This window comes from Zalophus californianus, chromosome 6, assembly GCF_009762305.2.
Source record: "Zalophus californianus isolate mZalCal1 chromosome 6, mZalCal1.pri.v2, whole genome shotgun sequence".
Classification (NCBI taxonomy): Eukaryota; Metazoa; Chordata; class Mammalia; order Carnivora; family Otariidae; genus Zalophus; species Zalophus californianus.
Genome location: NC_045600.1, coordinates 141,773,395 through 141,790,217, shown reverse-complemented (window position 1 = coordinate 141,790,217; position 16,823 = coordinate 141,773,395). Strand labels below are relative to the sequence as shown.

Below are 16,823 nucleotides of genomic sequence, written 5' to 3'. Positions count from 1 at the left end.
CGCCTGGGTGGCTCAGTTGGTTAAGCGTCTGCCTTCGGCTCAGGTCATGATCCCGGAGTCCCGGGATCGAGTCCCGCATCAGGCTCCTTGCTCAGCAGGGAGCCTGCTTCTCCCTCTGCCTGCAGCTCCCCATGCTTGTACCCTTGCTCACTCTCGCTCGCTCACTCTCTCTCGCCCACGCTCTCTCTAACAAAAAAAAAAAAAAATCTTTTAAAAAAAGAAACACAGCCCAATTCAGTGAGTAGGATTGCTCCCCCAAGTGAATCTTTTCTCCATCAACCAAACTACAAGGGTGAGAGAGGCTGTGTGCTACCAATGGGCATTCCTGGTAAAAGCTTCAGAGAACTACTGTGGCTAAGTAAAAGGGACTTATTGAAAGAATATTAGGGAACTCATAGGGTAAATGGGAAAGAGTCAGGCTTAACTAAGAACAGTTGGGAGCCAAGAAACAGGATAAGGCTCAGGCATTGGGGCAAAGGTGCCTTTGGGCCCTGAGGTTGCAGGAAGTATCTCCCCCCGCCGAAGACCCCCCACCATTGCTCGATCTACCCTATGGCCTCGCTGTCCACGAAGGGCATCTCTTTGTATGAAGCATGTGTGTCTCATTTTTGCTAGTTATGCCACAGAAGCAGGACCACTAAACGGGATTGGGAAAAGATTATTACCTGAACAGTGCTGTAGGATGCTGTAAGACTGGCCTAAAAGGAAGAAGAATCTAAAGGGGGCTCCTGGTAGGAATGCCAAGGGAGAAAGAGAAAGAGAAACTAGGAAGGAGATCAGGGACGCATTTATTTTTTTTTTTTTAAGATTTTACGTATTTATTTGACACAGAGAGACACACAGCGAGAGCAGGAACACAAGCAGAGGGAGAAGCAGGCTTCCCGCGGAGCAGGGAGCCCGATGCGGGGCTCGATCCCAGGACCCTGGGACCATGACCTGAGCCGAAGGCCGACGCTTGACGACTGAGCCACCCAGGCGCCCAGGGATGCATTTATTTTAAAGAGGGATGAGTGAAATTCAGTCCAAGAAGTGTCACTGAACAAGTGTGAAGTGTCCCATGGCGCATGCCTGTGTAAAATGAAGACCTAGAGCAGGATTTTTTTTTAGAATGGAATTTTTCACCCCTCCCAACAAGGCTGTATTTTCACTGTTTTCTTTCTTTCTTTCTTTCTTTCTTTCTTTCTTTCTTTCTTTCTTTCTTTCTTTCTTTCTTTCTTTCTTTCTTTCTTTCTTTCTTTTTCTTTCTTCCTTCCTTCCTTCCTTCCTTCCTTTTTCTTTCTTTCTTTCTTTCTTTCTTTCTTTCTTTCTTTTTCTTTCTTTTTCTTTCTTTTCTTTCTTTTTCTTTCTTTCTATGAATGGCTTGTAGTTAGTGTAACAGAGGCGGGAGGAGGGTTGTCTTTGGTCCTTGTCTTTCTCTCCCGGGACCCTGGTTTTTCTCTTTCTCAGTTGTCCTGTGCTGGCCTGGGCTTCTCTAGCCCCTTTGTGCCAAGAAGGAAGAGAATACTTTACAATCTCGGGCCAGTTCCCATGGCCTACTCTGAACTGGTCTAGTCGGGGATATTTCTTGGAAGACACAAGGGTGCTCTGGGCTGGACAGAATGACTCAGGAGGCAGCTTCGTGTGGACTGGTGCTTGCCAAACACAGAGGCACCCCGTGGTACCAGGAATGGCTTGAGGCAGAGTGTGTTTTCAAGGGGATTTAGCTCTAGAATCATCCATGTTCCCCCAAGTTATTATGAGTGAAGACTAATTATAAAGATAGGAAGGGAAAAATGCAAATACATGCATGTGCGTGCGCGCGCGCACACACACACACACACACACACACACACTATGTGTACAGTTGACATTTAAACAACTAGGGGCTAGAAGCGCTGACATCGCCCCCCCACCTTCACCCCAGCAGTTGAAAATCTACTCAGAACTTCTGACTCCCCAAAAACTTAGAGCCTACTGTTGACCAGAAGTCTTACTGATAACAGAAACAGTCGATTAACATTTGATATACTATACATGTTATATACTGTATTCTTACAAGAAAGTTAGAGAAAAGAAAACATTATTAAGAAAATCATAAGAGAAAGTACATTTACAATACTGTATGGTATTTATCAAAAAAAAAAAAAGAATCCACATATAGAGGCACCTGGCTGGCTCAGTTGGGAGAGCATGCCACTCGATCTCTGGGTCATGAGTTCAAGCCCCTACTGAGCATAGAGCTTACTTTAAAAAGAAAATTCCACATACAAGTGGACCTGCACAGTTCAAACCCGTACTGCTCAAGGGTCAGCTATATGTATAATTCCTAGTTCATAGGAAGAAACATTATCACTAGAATAGTTAGTTGACCGCTGGAAAGAGAAAGAAAAAAACCTTGTGACCCGCAGTAGAAGCTTGCCAGGCACGTGGCATGCACAAGAGGCTTCAGGACAAATTCCCTGCCCGGCTTGTCAAACCAGACTGCTGCTCCAAAGCCACTCCCTTCCAAATATCGAAGCCACTGACAGACACTGACGGGGCCATGTGGCCTGGGAGCTAGAAACATCCCCAGGGAAAGGTTCGGCCATAGGCTTTCCCCTAATGGCCGTTTACCATTCTCTCTCTCTGTCTCTGTCTCTCTGTGTCACACACACACAAATTGAATATTTTTTAAATTATAAAACAAATGCCCTCAGACCCAGGAGGAAAAAGAAATAAATTTGAACACACAAACTTAAAAAAACGCTTGTATAGCCTAGAAGGTTAAAACTAAAGTCACATGACAAAGTAGCAGAAATATTTGTAACACGTGTGATGAAGGACAAATTTCCCGTTTACTATGAGTTTATGCAGCTGAGCTCGGGAAAGACCAACAGCTCAGAAGAACAGGCAAAGGATAAGAATAAACAGGTCACAGAACAAAAAACTCTGCCTCACTAATAATTTTTTAAGTGCAAATCAAAACTGAGCCTGGGCGGCTCAGTCGGTTAAGCGTCTGCCTTCGGCGCAGGTCATGATCTCAGGGTCCTGGAATCGAGTCCCACATCGGGCTCCCTGCTCAGCGGGGAGCCTGCTTCTCCCTCTGCCTGCCGCGCCCCCTGCTTGTGCTCTCTCTCAAATAAATAAATAAAATCTTAAAATAACAAACAAATATACTGTTTTTCTCCTGTGGTATTGGCAAAAATATTAAAGCATGATAATACACGGTGGTGTTGACAGTAAGCAAAATAATTCACTCTCCTGTTGGTGGTAATAGGAATGGGGGCAGTCATTTTGGAAGATAAACCAGCAATTCTATTGCTAGGAATACATAGATAGAATCATACAAAGATGCCAAGATATGTGCAAGAGTATTTATTATAGTAATAGTTACAACTGAAAAACATACAAATAATTTAAATGTTTATAAGCAGCGGCCTAGATAAATAATGTTTGGAATATCTATACCTTAGAATTCTATTTGGCCTTTTAAAAAATGAACATCTCTGGGGCGCCTGGCTGGCTCAGTCAGTAGAGCAAGGGACTCTTGCTCTTGGGGTCCTGAATTCAAGCCCCATGTTGGGGGTAGAGTTTTAAAAAATGAATATCTCTATTTGCTAATATAGGAAGATATGCAGGTGCATGAAAAAAAAGCAACAAACAGTGTACATGTAATATGATACATTTTGTGTAAAATCAGTGGTTGTCAGAGGTTTAGTGGGGGAAGGGCCAGCAAGAAGGATGAATAGGTGCAGCACAGGGGATTTTTTTTTAATTTATTAATTTATTTGTTTTTTACTTTTTTTGAGAGAGAGAGAGAGAGAGTGAGGGGAGGAGGGAGGACAAAGGGAGAGGGTGAGAACCGGAAGCAGGCTCCACACCCAGCACAGAGCCTGATACGGGGCTCCGTCCCATGACCCTGACTGAGGTCATGACCTGAGCTGAAATCAGAGTTGGACGCTTAACGGACTGAGCCACCCAGGCGCTCCAGTACAAAGGATTTTTAAGGCAGTGAAACTACTCTGTGTGATATTATAATACTAGATACATGCCATACATTGTCTAAACCCACAGACTGCACATTACAAGTGAACCCTAAGGTAAACTATGGACTTTGGGTGGTTGGGATGTGTGAGTGTAGGTTCATCAACTGTAACAAATGTATCACTTTGGTGAGGGATGTTGATGATGGGAGGGAGGCTATCCCATGTGTGGGGGCAAAGGGCGGGTCTATAGGAAATCTCTGTACCTTCCTTTTAATCTTGCTGTGAACCTAAAACTGCTCTAAAAACACAATCTTAAAAAAATAGAAAGAATTATAGGAGTGCCTGGGTGACTCAGTTGGTTAAGCACCCTACTCCTGATTTCATGATCTCAGGGTCCTGAGATCAAGCCCTGTTTTGGGCTTTGTGCTCAGTGGGGAGTGTGCTGGAGAGTCTCTTTTCCTCTGCCTCTCCCCCTGCTTGCACATGCTTTCTGTCTCTCTCTCTCTCAAATAAATAAATAAATAAATCTTTTTAAAAAATAAAAAGAATTACAGTAACGTAGCCATTGTATACCCTTTATAAGAAAACGAGTATTTCTGTCAAAACAGCAAAAGTGATAATATCCTGACTGTTGAAATTTTTAAAAACACAGAAACCTTTAAAAAGATAATAAAAATAATGTATAATCTCAACACCCAAATATAACCTCTGTTACCATTATGGTGGTTTCCTTTCGTTCTTTTTTCTATGCATATGAACATGGCCAGTATGAACTGTACCATAGCAGGATGCCTGTAAAAAGTTTTCCAAAATCAATGAAACTAAAACCTAGCTCTAGACTCTGACTACTAAATTAGCCAGTTACCTCCTTCTCGGAGCTCGCCCTTCTCCTGGACTGCCCAGGGCCGTAGAGTTTATGTAACACGTGAAGTCCTATAGACATTCACACCTGTTGGAGAAAAGTTCATGCGTCCTAAGCTCTGGACTGTGGCTGTTTCTGCAATTGCCCTTTGCCACCACAAGGTGTCACTCTCCGATGGCCCTCTTCTTGACTGTGTGCTCGCTTGCTCGCCCTCTCTGTCAAATAAATAAAAATCTTTTTTAAAAAATAAAAGGGTTGGGGCGCCTGGGTGCCTCAGTTGGTTAAGCCACTGCCTTCGGCTCGGGTCATGATCTCGGGGTCCTGGGATCGAGCCCTGCGCCCAGCTCCCTGCTCGGTGGGAAGCCTGCTTCTCCCTCTCCCACTCCCCCTGCTTGTGTTCCCTGTCTCGCTGTGTCTCTCTGTCAGATAATAAATCAATCAATCAATCAATCAATCAATCAGGGTTTAACTGTAGGTTAAACCAACAGTTTAATTATGAATCATCAAGAAAAGCTAGAATTACTTCTTGTGCTTAGAAAACATAGAGAAATATATTCATATAGGTTTCTGAATTTCCTGTAAAAGAAGGTGGAGTCCGTACACTGTTTCTGGGCATTTGTTTTTGGTTTGGTTTTGTTTTTTTGTTTTGTTTTGTTTTTCAATTACGACCTCAGCTTCTTCTCAAAGCCTTAAAATTTGGGGAGCCAATGAGCTGCTAGGGAGTTCCTGGAGGGCCAGCACTATTTTCATTCATTTCTGGTACTAAGTTCCCAGTTGACTCAAAGCATTTGTGAAATTAAGTAGTTCCCTGGCGATGTGAAAGTTTTTATGCATACGCGTGGAATTGGGCTAGCCTCCAGGAGGAACAGGAGAGCGAATCTCCCCCAGGCGGGGCAGCCCAGGGCACTGAGGCCGCATCTTCCGGTACCTCCTTTGTCTCACCCAGCTCCTTCCCACCCCCCAGGCCAGTCAGAAGGCAGAACCTTAGGGGCGCCCGGGTGGCTCAGTCAGTTAGGCGTCTGCCTTTGGCTCAAGTCGTGATTCCAGGGTCCTGGGATCGAGCCCTGCATGGGGCTCCCTGCTCGGCAGGGAGCCTGCTTCTCCCTCTCCCACTCCCCCTGCTTATGTTCCCTCTCTCTGTGTGTCTCTCTCCGTCAAATAAATAAATAAAATCTTTAAAAAAAAAAAAAGGCAGAACCCCAGACAGCTCCAGGACAGAGAGTGGCGGGCGGGACTGGGGTGGGGGGGCGTGCTGCCCGGACAGGCCCCTCTGGCCAGGCAGGGTCGGGCCATTTCCACCAGGCGAAAGGTTGCAGAAGTAGACAGCCGGGGAAATCTGCTCGGGGAATGACGCAGCAGGTAGACTGGGAAGTTGAAGAACAGGAACTCTAGGGCACCGGCAAGAGCAGGGTTGAAGAGCCCACGGTGTGTCCAGACGGAGTGGACAGTAAGAGGAACAATAAGCAAAGAAGCCAGAGGCAGCAGTGAGGTTGAAGGGCAAGCCCGTTACTGTAAGGGAAGAGAAGAGAGGGAATGAGGCAAACAGGGTCTTGAAGCTGAAGCAGGTTCCTGATAGGGCCATGCCTTGGAGGCTGAGTAGGTGGAGGTCTACGTCACTGGAGTAGGGGAGGTGAAGGGCCCATGAGCACAGGTGGGGGCAGTGTGAACCACATGTATGCAGGAGTCACCGAGGATGAGGGCAGGACACTTGGTCCCAAAGCCATATCGTGACTGCAGAGTGGTCTGGAGTAGAGGTTTGCAGCTGAGGTGTAACACCTCAGGGGTGGTTGTGGTCATTTGTGAGGGATGTTGGGGCAGTATAGCCAGCACCTGGAACTGGGCCTTGGCTCAAATGTGCCTCCAATCAGCTGCCAGCAGTAACCCCAAATCTCTATGGGAGCGCTGTATGTGGAGCAAAGACTGGTGCGTGATGGCAGGGGAGGGGGAGAATCAGTTAATTTATGTGTCTGGTATAATAAAGGGTCCAGTTTCATTCTTATGCGTGCGGCTGTCCAATTTCCCTAGCACCACTTATTGATGAAACTGTCCTTTCTCTGCTGCATATTCTTTCCTCCTTTGTCATAAGTTAATTGACTATATATGTGTGGGTTTATTTCTGGGGTCTCTATTCTGTTTCATTGATCTATGTGTATTTTTTTTAAGATTTTATTTATTTATTTGACAGAGAAAGACACAGCAAGAGAGGGAACACAAGCAGCAGGTTGGGAGAGGGAGAAGCAGGCTTCCCGCCAAGCAGGGAGCCCGATGTGGGGCTCGATCCCAGGACCCTGGGACCATGACCTGAGCCGAAGGCAGACGCTTAACCGACTGAGCCACCCAGGCGCCCCCTATGTGTTTGTTTTTGTGCCAATACTGTACTGTTTTCATTACTGTTGCTTCATAATAGAGTTTGAAATCAAGGAATGTGAAACCTCCAGCTTTGTTCTTTCTTCTCAGGATTGTCTTGGCTATTCAGGGGCTTTTGTGGTTCCATTCAAATTTTAGAATTGTTCTGTTTCTGTGAAAAATACCATTGGAATTTTGACAGGGGTTGCATTGAATCTATAGATTGCTTTGGGTAGTATGGACATTTTAACAATTTTAATTCTTCAGCACATGAGCAGGGAATATCTTTCCATTTGTTTGTGTTTCTTTCAGTTTCTTTCATCACTGTCTTATAATTTTCAGAGTACAGGTCTTTCACCCCCTTGGTCAAATTTATTCCTGGGTATTCTTTTTGGTGCAATTGTAAATAGAATTATTTTCTTAACTTCTCTGCTAGTTCATTATTAGAGTAAAGAAACACAACAGGGGCACCTGGGTGGCTCAGTCGGTTAAACATCTGCCTTTTGACTCAGGTCGTGATCTCAGGGTCCTAGGATTGAATCCCATGTCAGGCTCCCTGCTCAGCGAGGAGTCTGCGTCTCTCTCTCCCTCTGCCCCTCCCCACTGCTCATTCTCTCTCTCTCTCGTTCAAATAAAGAAATAAAACCTAAAAAAAAAAAAGAAACACAACAGATATTTGTGTATCGATTTTCTATCCTGCAACTTTACTCAATTTATTAGTTCTAACAGTTTTTTGATGGAGTCTTTGGGGCTTTCTATATATTATCATGTCCTCTCACATAGTGATAGTTTTACTTCATCCTTTCCAATTTGGATGCCTTTTCTTTTTCTTGCCTAATTGCTGTGGCTAGGACTTCCAGTACTATGTTGAATAAAAGTAATGAGAGTGGACATCCTTGTCTTGTTCCAGATTTTAAAGGAAAACCTCTCAGCTTTTCACCAGCGAGTATGATGTTGCCTGTGGCTTGTCATATGTGGCCTTTATTACATTGAGGTACGTTTCCTCTATATCCACTTTGTTGAGTTTTTATCATAACTGGATGTTGAATTTTGTCAAATGCTTTTCTGTATCTATTGAGATGATCATATGATTTTTATCCTTCATTTTGTTAATGTGGTGTAGCCTATTGACTGATTTGTGGGTGTTGAAACATCTTTGGATCCCTGGAATAAATCCCACTTGATCATGTTGTATGATCCTTTTAATGTATGGTTCAATTCAATTTGCTAATATTTTGCTGAGGATTTTTGCATCTGTGTTCATCAGGGATATTGCCTATAATTTCCTTTTTTTGTAGCACCCTTGTCTGATTTTGCTGTCAGGGTAATGCTGGCCTTGTAAAATGTGTTTGGAAGAGTTCCCCCCTTTCTATCTTTTTGGAAGAGTTTGAGAAGGATTGGTACTAATTGTTCTTTGAATGGTTGCTGAATTCACCTGTGAATCTGTCTGGTCCCGGACTTTTATTTGTTGGAGAGTTTTTGATTACTGATTCAATCTCCTTGCTAGTAATTGGTGTGTTCAGGTTTTCTATTTCATCATGCAGGTTTATAAAAATGTCTGTAAAGGCAGGAAATTATATGAGAATCTGTCTATTATATTTTTTAATGAAAACTTTATGTACCTGCCACTAAACATATTAAAAGATCTGTAATTTTACTAATAATACAAAATATACATTAAAACAATATATCATTATATTATGATCATATTTGCAAAGATAAAAATTGATAATACCGGGCGCCTGGGTGGCTCAGTTGGTTAAGCAACTGCCTTCGGCTCAGGTCATGATCCTGGAGTCCCTGGATCTAGTCCCACATCGGGCTCCCCGCTCGGCGGGGAGTCTGCTTCTCCCTCTGACCCTCCCCCCTCTCATGTGCTCTCTCTCTTTCATTCTCTCTGTCTCAAATAAATAAATAAAATCTTTAAAAAAAATTGATAATACCGAGTTTGATGAAGATGAAGAAAAACAAGCACTATCATAAACTTTTGGTAGAAATGTAAATTGAAGGAGCCTTCTGGAATGTGATTTACAAGAATTTATCAATTTTTTTTTAAGATTTTATTTATTTGACAGAGAGAGACACAGCGAGAGAGGGAACACAAGCAGGGGGAGTGGGAGAGGGAGAAGCAGGCTTCCCGCGGAGCAGGGAGCCCGATGTGGGGCTCGATCCCAGGACCCTGGGATCATGACCTGAGCTGAAGGCAGATGCTTAACGACTGAGCCACCCAGGCGCCCAGGGAAGAGATAAGAATCTCTCTCTCTCTCTTTTTTTAAGACTTTATTTATTTGAGAGAGAGAATGAGATAGAGAGAGAGCACGAGAGGGAAGAGGATCAGAGGGGAAGCCGACTCCCTGCTGAGCAGGGAGCCCGATGCGGGACTCGATCCCGGGACTCCAGGATCATGACCTGAGCCGAAGGCAGTCGCTTAACCAACTGAGCCACCCAGGCCCCAGAGATAAGAATCTCTTAAGTAGAGTCCTTAAGGAGACTCCCTGCTAAGCACAGAACCTAACTTGGTGCTCGACTCAGGGCTGGATCCCAGGACCCTGAGATCATAACCGAAGCTGAAATGAGGAGTCAAGACAATTAACAGACTGAGCCATCCAGGCACCCCAATGGGCAGGCCCTTTGAATCAGCTTTGCACTTCTGGATATCTATCTTAGAGAAAATTCATGCATATGCATATAGAGACATGCACCCACTAGATGTAATATTTAAAAAATGGAATCAACCTAAATATTAATAAATAGTGGAGTAGTTATGGCTTTGCCATAATCCAAGTACAGTTGATTCTCATTATTTACAGAAGTCATGTTCTATAAAGTAATGTGAACCCCGAATTAGCAAATATAGAACCAGTGCTCTTAGAAGAAATACAGGTTAGGCTCCTGGAAGCCTCTATTCACATTTTCTTTCTTTTAAAAAAAATTTTTTTTTTTTAGGGACACCTGGGTGGCTCAAGTCAGTTAAGTGTCTGCCTTTGGCTCAGGTCGTGATCCCAGGGTCCTGGGATCAAGTCCCACATCAGGCTCCCTGCTCTGCGGAAAGCCTGCTTCTCCCTCTGCCTCTGCCTCTCTCTCTGTCTCTCATGAATAAATAAATAAAATCTTAAAAAAAATTTTTTTTCTTTTTAGATTTTTTTTAAAGATTTTATTTTTAAATAATCTCTACACCCAACATGGGGCTCCAGCTTACAGTCTTGAGATCAAGAGTCGCATGCTCTGCCGACTGAGCCAGCCAGGTGCAAATGTGTGTTTCTGTTTAAAGACACTTTACTGGGGGAGGGGAATAGGGTAACTGGGTGATGGGCATTAAGGAGGGCATGAGATGTAATGAGCACTAGGTGTTGTGTGCAACTGATAAATCACTGAACTCTACCTCTGAAGCTAATAAATACGCTATATGTTAATTAATTGAATTTAAATAAAATTTTAAAAAATAAAAACACTTGACTTAATAGGTTATTTCTTACAAATAATTAATTGCGTGGTCTTTCAATGATTTAAAGCCAGGGGCTTTGGAAGTTATTTGCCCTAAGTAGGTTCATTTGCCAGCATCCTCATAAAACAAGCCAGTCTAATCAGTGTCGTAAACCTGCTCTTCACATAACCCTTTCACTGGCTGACACTTAGCAGGTATTTTTTTTTTTTTTAAAGATTTATTTATTTTGAGAGAGAGAATGAGATAGATAGAGAGAGCGAGAGGGGAGAGTCAGAGGGAGGAGCAGACTCCCCGCTGAGCAGGGAGCCCGATGCGGGACTCGATCCCGGGACTCCAGGATCATGACCCGAGCCGAAGGCAGTCGCTTAACCAACTGAGCCACCCAGGCTCCCACTTAGCAGGTATTTTTAAAATTCTTCAGCAGCTTATGGATGTGCAGAACCTGACTTGCCTGCAAATCTAACATTTTTTATGCTGTGTCACCTTTTGAAATGTTTGAGCCAGTTAGTTCTAGTGGAAGAGATTTAACATCTTCCTCCAAGCCTCACAACAATGTTGTCAACTATACCATTACATTGGCTGTCACCTCATGAACGCACAAATGTAGCCACTTTTCTACCTTTGCCTAAGTTTGTCATGCACTGTAAATAGTTACTTTAGCACTTTCTGGGGCAGCCTCACATGCAGCTTGGCTAATTTCCTCCACCCTTTTCCTAGGTGTATGTATTGTTGATTCCTTAACATAGAGTTCACAGCCAACCCACACTGACTCATGCCTGAATAAAGCTCATCTAACACATGTATTTTCTCCATAAGGTGCATCAAAGCCTTCCTTTTTTCCCCAGTTTTATTGAGAAATAATTGACACACATCACCATATAAGTTTAAGGTGTACAGCAGAATGGATTGATTTACATATATTGTGAAATGATTATGGCAATAGGTTCAGCTCACATAAAGCCTTCCCGATCCTGGGAACACTAGATAGCACTGCAACACTGTTTTTCATTTAAAAAGTGAAATCAACAACAACAAGCACAAAAATGCAAAAAGCATGGCATTAAACAGACTGCCAAAAGGGCACTGGTTTGTGGTATGAAAGCTGAAACAAGAAAGCAGAGTCTCGCCCTGTTCAGCCTCAGCTGGGGACATGCACATCAAGCAACTGAAAGTGTTCACTGCTCTGCCTGTGTCTCCAAGTGCCCCAGAAGGGCTGGGAGTATTCACGTGGGGATTACAAATAAATTTTAGACAGTAGGCAAATTTGCAAATAGGGAATCCGCAAATAATGAGTATGGACTGTATCTGTTAAAAGGAGTAAGGTAGATCAGTAGGTACTTGCGGAAGGAGGCCCACGATATGTGTTTAAGTGAAAAAAGAGAGCCACAGAGAGCTATATACAGAGGTTGAAAAATCAAATCCTTATGAGGGCCAGAGAGGCAACATGAGATGGGGAGGTGGGTCAGTGGAAGACTTCGGGGAATAGTGGGGGCTGGAGAAGAGGAGCGCTCATCCCCCCTGCAGGGGAGAGCCCGTTGCTCAGCGCTACTCTGTTCTAGGCAGAAGTGTGGTGCCAGTGTTGCCTTACCCTGCAAGTTTTCAAGATTTTCATGAAAATAGCCCAATTTGAGGGGCGCCTGGGTGGCTCAGGCGTTAAGCATCTGCCTTCAGCTCAGGTCACGATCCCGGGGTCCTGGGATCGAGCCCCGCATCGGGCTCCCTGCTCGGCGGGAAGCCTGCTTCTCCCTCTGCCCACTCCCCCTGCTTGTGTTCCCTCTCTCGCTCTTGCTGTCTCTCTTCCAAATAAATAAATATTAAAAAACAAAAAAAAAGAAAATATCCCAATTTGAAATGTTGGCAACTAATTCAAATGCTAACTAAAAAATGCTACATAGGTCAAGCGAAATCCATTAGAAGCCTACAGGCCACCAGATTGTGGCCCCCAGTGTGAGTGGTGTTTATGAGAAAAGCAGATGTATGAATGGAAATGTACAGAAAAAGGTCTGGAAGGATACACCATCCACCAGACCTTTAACAGTGATTTCCTTGGGATAGAAAAAAAGAATGAGGCTGTTGAAGACAGAGGTAGGTCTTCACATTTTCTGTATTATTTGAGACCTTGACCATGAAAATATAATTATGTATGATTTACCTACTTTATTTTTTTTAAGATTTTATTTATTTATTTGAGAGAGAGAGAATGAGAGAGAGAGAGAGCACGAGAGGGAAGAGGGTCAGAGGGAGAAGCAGACTCCCCGCTGAGCAGGGAGCCCGATGCGGGACTCGATCCCGGGACTCCAGGATCATGACCTGAGGCGAAGGCAGTCGCTTAACCAACTGAGCCACCCAGGCGCCCCATAAATAATTTTTTTTAAAAGGCAAGAAAAGAGCCCTATGAATTTTAAGACCAAAGAATATTAGTCCTATAGCCCCCTACATCGATGGGGCAGTATCAGGGCTCTCTGCCTTGGATTGCCAGCCCTCAGGAAGCAAAGACCATATATATATGTATATATATATATATATATATGGTTTTTAAAAAGATTTTATTTTTAGGGGTGCCTGGGTGACTCAGTTGGTTGGGCATCTGCCGTTGGCTCGGTTTGTGATCCCAGGGTCACGGGATGGAGCCCTGCATTGGGCTCCTTGCTTGGCGGGAAGCCTGCTTCTCCTTCTCCTCCCTGTGCATGCTTTCTCGCTATCTTGCTGTCTCTCAAATAAATAAAATAATATCTTTAAAAAAATTTAAAAAAAGATTTTATTGGGACGCCTGGGTGGCTCAGTTGGTTAAGTGTCTGCTTTCAGCTCAGGTCATGATCCTGGGGTCCTGGGATCGAGTCCCGCATCAGGCTCCTTGTTCAGCAGGGAGCCTGCTTCTCCCTCCACCTGCCGCTCCCCCTGCTTGTGCTCTCTCTCTGACAAATAAATAAAATCTTTAAAAAACAAAAAATAAATATTAAAAAATAAAATAAAAAGATTTTTTTTAAATAATCTGTACACCCATTGGTCTTGAACCTACAACCCCAAGATTAAGAGTTGCGTGCTCTACTGATTAAGCCAGCCAGGTGCCCCAGTAAAGATTGCATTTTTTAAAAACGATTTATTTATTTTAGAGAGAGAGAGAACAGGAGCAGGAGGTGCAGAGGGAGAGGGAGAGAGAATCTCAAGCCAACTTCCCGCTGAGCTTGGAGTGGGTCTTGATCTCAGGACCCTGAAGTTAGGACCTGAGACAAAACCAAGAGCGTAACCCGCTGCACCACCCAGGTGCCCCCAGTAAAGACTGTATTTTTAATTAGCATGGTTTTAGTTGTTTAGGGCATGTTTGTTTTCAGGGAATGGAAACCCACTTAGAGTAGCTCCAGACTGAAAGGGAGATTTGGTGGGAAGGTGTAGGGCCACCCGGTAGCATGGGGCAGGGGCAGCAATGAAACCAAGCCCACAGGGGACTACATCCAAAATCGAGAAGCCATGTGGCCTGGCCCAAGATCCAGCCCCCTATCCTCCTGTATCTGTTGCTGACACTGGATTCATCCTTCTGCTTGGCAAGTCCGCTTCCTCAGCTCACTACACGGGGCCCCAGCGGCACCCTCAGGCCAGGGTCACCATGACCTCTCTGGTCTTGCAATTTCAAGTAGGAAGTCCCCAGGGTGCCAGGTCTGTATTCCTGGGAGAGAGAATCTGACCACTGAGTTTGAGACCTAGATCAAAAGTCCTCTCCCAGTCCAACCATCTGTCCAGGGAAAAGTGGAGTCCTGCAATGCACACTGGCCCCAGGGACCCACTCCAGCAGGGAGGGCATTTCTCACAGATGAAGGATGTAGCCTGGGGAGGGACCTCAAAGGTTGTCCACAGGTGTAACCACAAGTTCCATGTTTATAGGCACTTGTAAACGCTGGATCTGATAGTTCGTCAGGAAGGTAGCAGAACAAAGTGGCCAAGATTTGGGATTTTGTTAGGATGACCAACCATTCTGATTCCCAGGGGAGCAGGAGTGCTGGGAAGTGCTGGGAAGAGGGGCGTGAACCAAGGAAAGAGGAAGAATAGATGTGAGAGCAAACATTACAGTGTTGGCCACAGCTTTTGCAAGCACAGTTGCTTCCTATGTCTCACAGGACACCTTTGAGAAGCCCGATAAAGCTTCTGCATCTCTGAGCTTCTCTGGGAGACCTGGCTTGGGAGGAGGGCAAGGAGGGGGCAGAGTTGTCTGCAGGCTGCTGAAGTCTCCCGTTAGTCAACGTTTGCCCCTGAGGATATCAACACCTTCTCTCTTAGGAGTTGAGCAGCTGGACTGCTCCAGCTGTTACCATGAACACTAGGACCCCCGACAGCCTCGGTGGCGGGTATGAATCTGCAGGGGCCCCATCGCGTGCATCTGCGCCCTTGGAGGGGCTCCACAAGCGACAGAGAACCCGCATGGCAGAGTGCAGAAGCATGGGTGCTGGTATGGGGCCAGGTCCTGTTTCGTGCCCTCACATGACCTGAGGGACCTGGAGCAGCCCCAGAGCAAGTCACTGCTAGTTTGCTGGCCAGAAAGCAAGGCAAGGACAGGATTTGAATGGCACATAAAGTGAGTTTGGTACAGACGGGGACATTGCCATGGTGCACTGACCCCGAGGTGCACATTTTATTCCCTTTTAGTGGCGTCAGTGAAGTCGGGATGCATCTTACAATTGACAAAATGTCAGAGCTTAATTGACAGTTTCGTTCCCTTTCTTAGTGGCCCGTGGTGGCATTTTAGAAGAAATACGGTAATTTCTTTAGGAGGATGTGTGTCAGCATGTCTCTTGATATCCTGGGCCCAGAAATATTCTCACAAAAGAGGCACACCCATCTCCTATGGGAAAGACCCGTAAAAGGAAGAGCAATTAACAAATTCATAAATCAGGGACCTCATATTTCCATTGTTGGTAATAAACAGTCACTACAATTAATATGACCATTTGTTGCTTGTAGATACCAGTGCTTGAAAATGTTTGTCAAGGTCAGTTCCAGGCCGTGAAACAAAAGTTCTTTTGTGTGTTCATGGTGGGGAATGGCTTAATGAAGGTAGAACTCCATACTGAAGATTAATGCCTCCTTCGCTTTGACAAAAGTGCAACAGCAGGATTCCACTGTTTTCTTTTTAAGATTTTTATTTATTTATTTGAGAGTGAGAGCAAGAGAGAGATCACAGCGGGAGAGGGAGAAGCAGACTCGCCGCTGAGCAGGGAGCCTGATGTGGGGCTCGATCCCAGGACTCCAGGACCGTGACCTGAGCCGAAGGCAGACGCTTAACCAACTGAGCCACCCAGGATCCCCAGGATTCCGCTCTTTTAAAAAAAATTTTTGGGGGGCGCCTGGGTGGCTCAGTCGTTAAGCGTCTGCCTTCATCTCAGGTCATGATCCCAGGGTCCTGGGATCGAGCCTCACGTCAGGCTCCCTGCTCCGCGGGAAGCCTGCTTCTCCCTCTCCCACTCCCCCTGCCTGTGTTCCCTCTCTCGCTGTCTCTCTCTGTCAATTAAATAAATGAATAAAATCTTAAAAAAAAAACTAAATAAATAAATACTTTTTTTAAACTTTATTTGAGAGAGAGCACAAGCAGGGGGAGTGGCAGCAGGAGAGGGAGAAGCAGGCTCCCTGCTGAGCAGAGCCCAGCATGGGGCTCGATCCCATCATGACCTGAGCCAAAGGCAGAGGCTTAACCCACTGAGCCACCCAAGGACCCCCCCATTCATTTGAAATGACCAAGAGAGGCAGATCTCTAGAGACAAAAAGTAGATGAGTGTTCGCCTAGGGAATGGGAGAAAGGAGGCATCCGGAGTCACTGAAAATGGGTGATGGGTTTCTTTTGGGGGGGGGGTGATGGAAATGCTCTGGAATTAGATAGTGGTGATGGTCGTCCAACATCGTGAATATACTAAACACCAATGAGTTGTACACTTAAAATTTTTGAATTTTATGCTGTATGAATTTTATCTCAAAAACATTTTTTAAATGAAGCCAACATAGCACATTGCCTGCAACCTTTAATCAAATATTTCTTTTGTTCCCACGGGATAGGAAAAGAAAATGCCACTTAAATCATTGTAGTAGAAAGAAATGCCATCTGATCTTCATTGTTCCCCAAGTAGTACAAAGTGAAAATCTTGTGGCTTTATTTTAGATCATCTATAGAAGTGTAATGTGAAGTATAAGATTCCCAGTAAATACAGTGCTGTGTTAATGTCATTAAAAGTTAAAAATGGGG

The 16,823-nt window shown here is 44.7% G+C and overlaps 1 protein-coding gene across 3 annotated transcripts in view; it reads left to right on the top strand.

Moving 5' to 3' along the window:
- Nucleotides 1-16,823, top strand: part of ZNF774 (zinc finger protein 774) — a 35,580-nt gene that overhangs the window by 2,675 nt on the left and 16,082 nt on the right. Inside the window, exon 2 of one of the 3 annotated variants that reach the window (XM_027571908.2) lies at nt 8,063-8,146. The exons of the other annotated variants lie outside the window; for them this stretch is intronic. The gene's annotated coding sequence lies outside the window, so the exon portion shown is untranslated. The remainder of the gene's footprint in view (nt 1-8,062; nt 8,147-16,823) is intronic. 3 annotated transcript variants of the gene reach the window in all.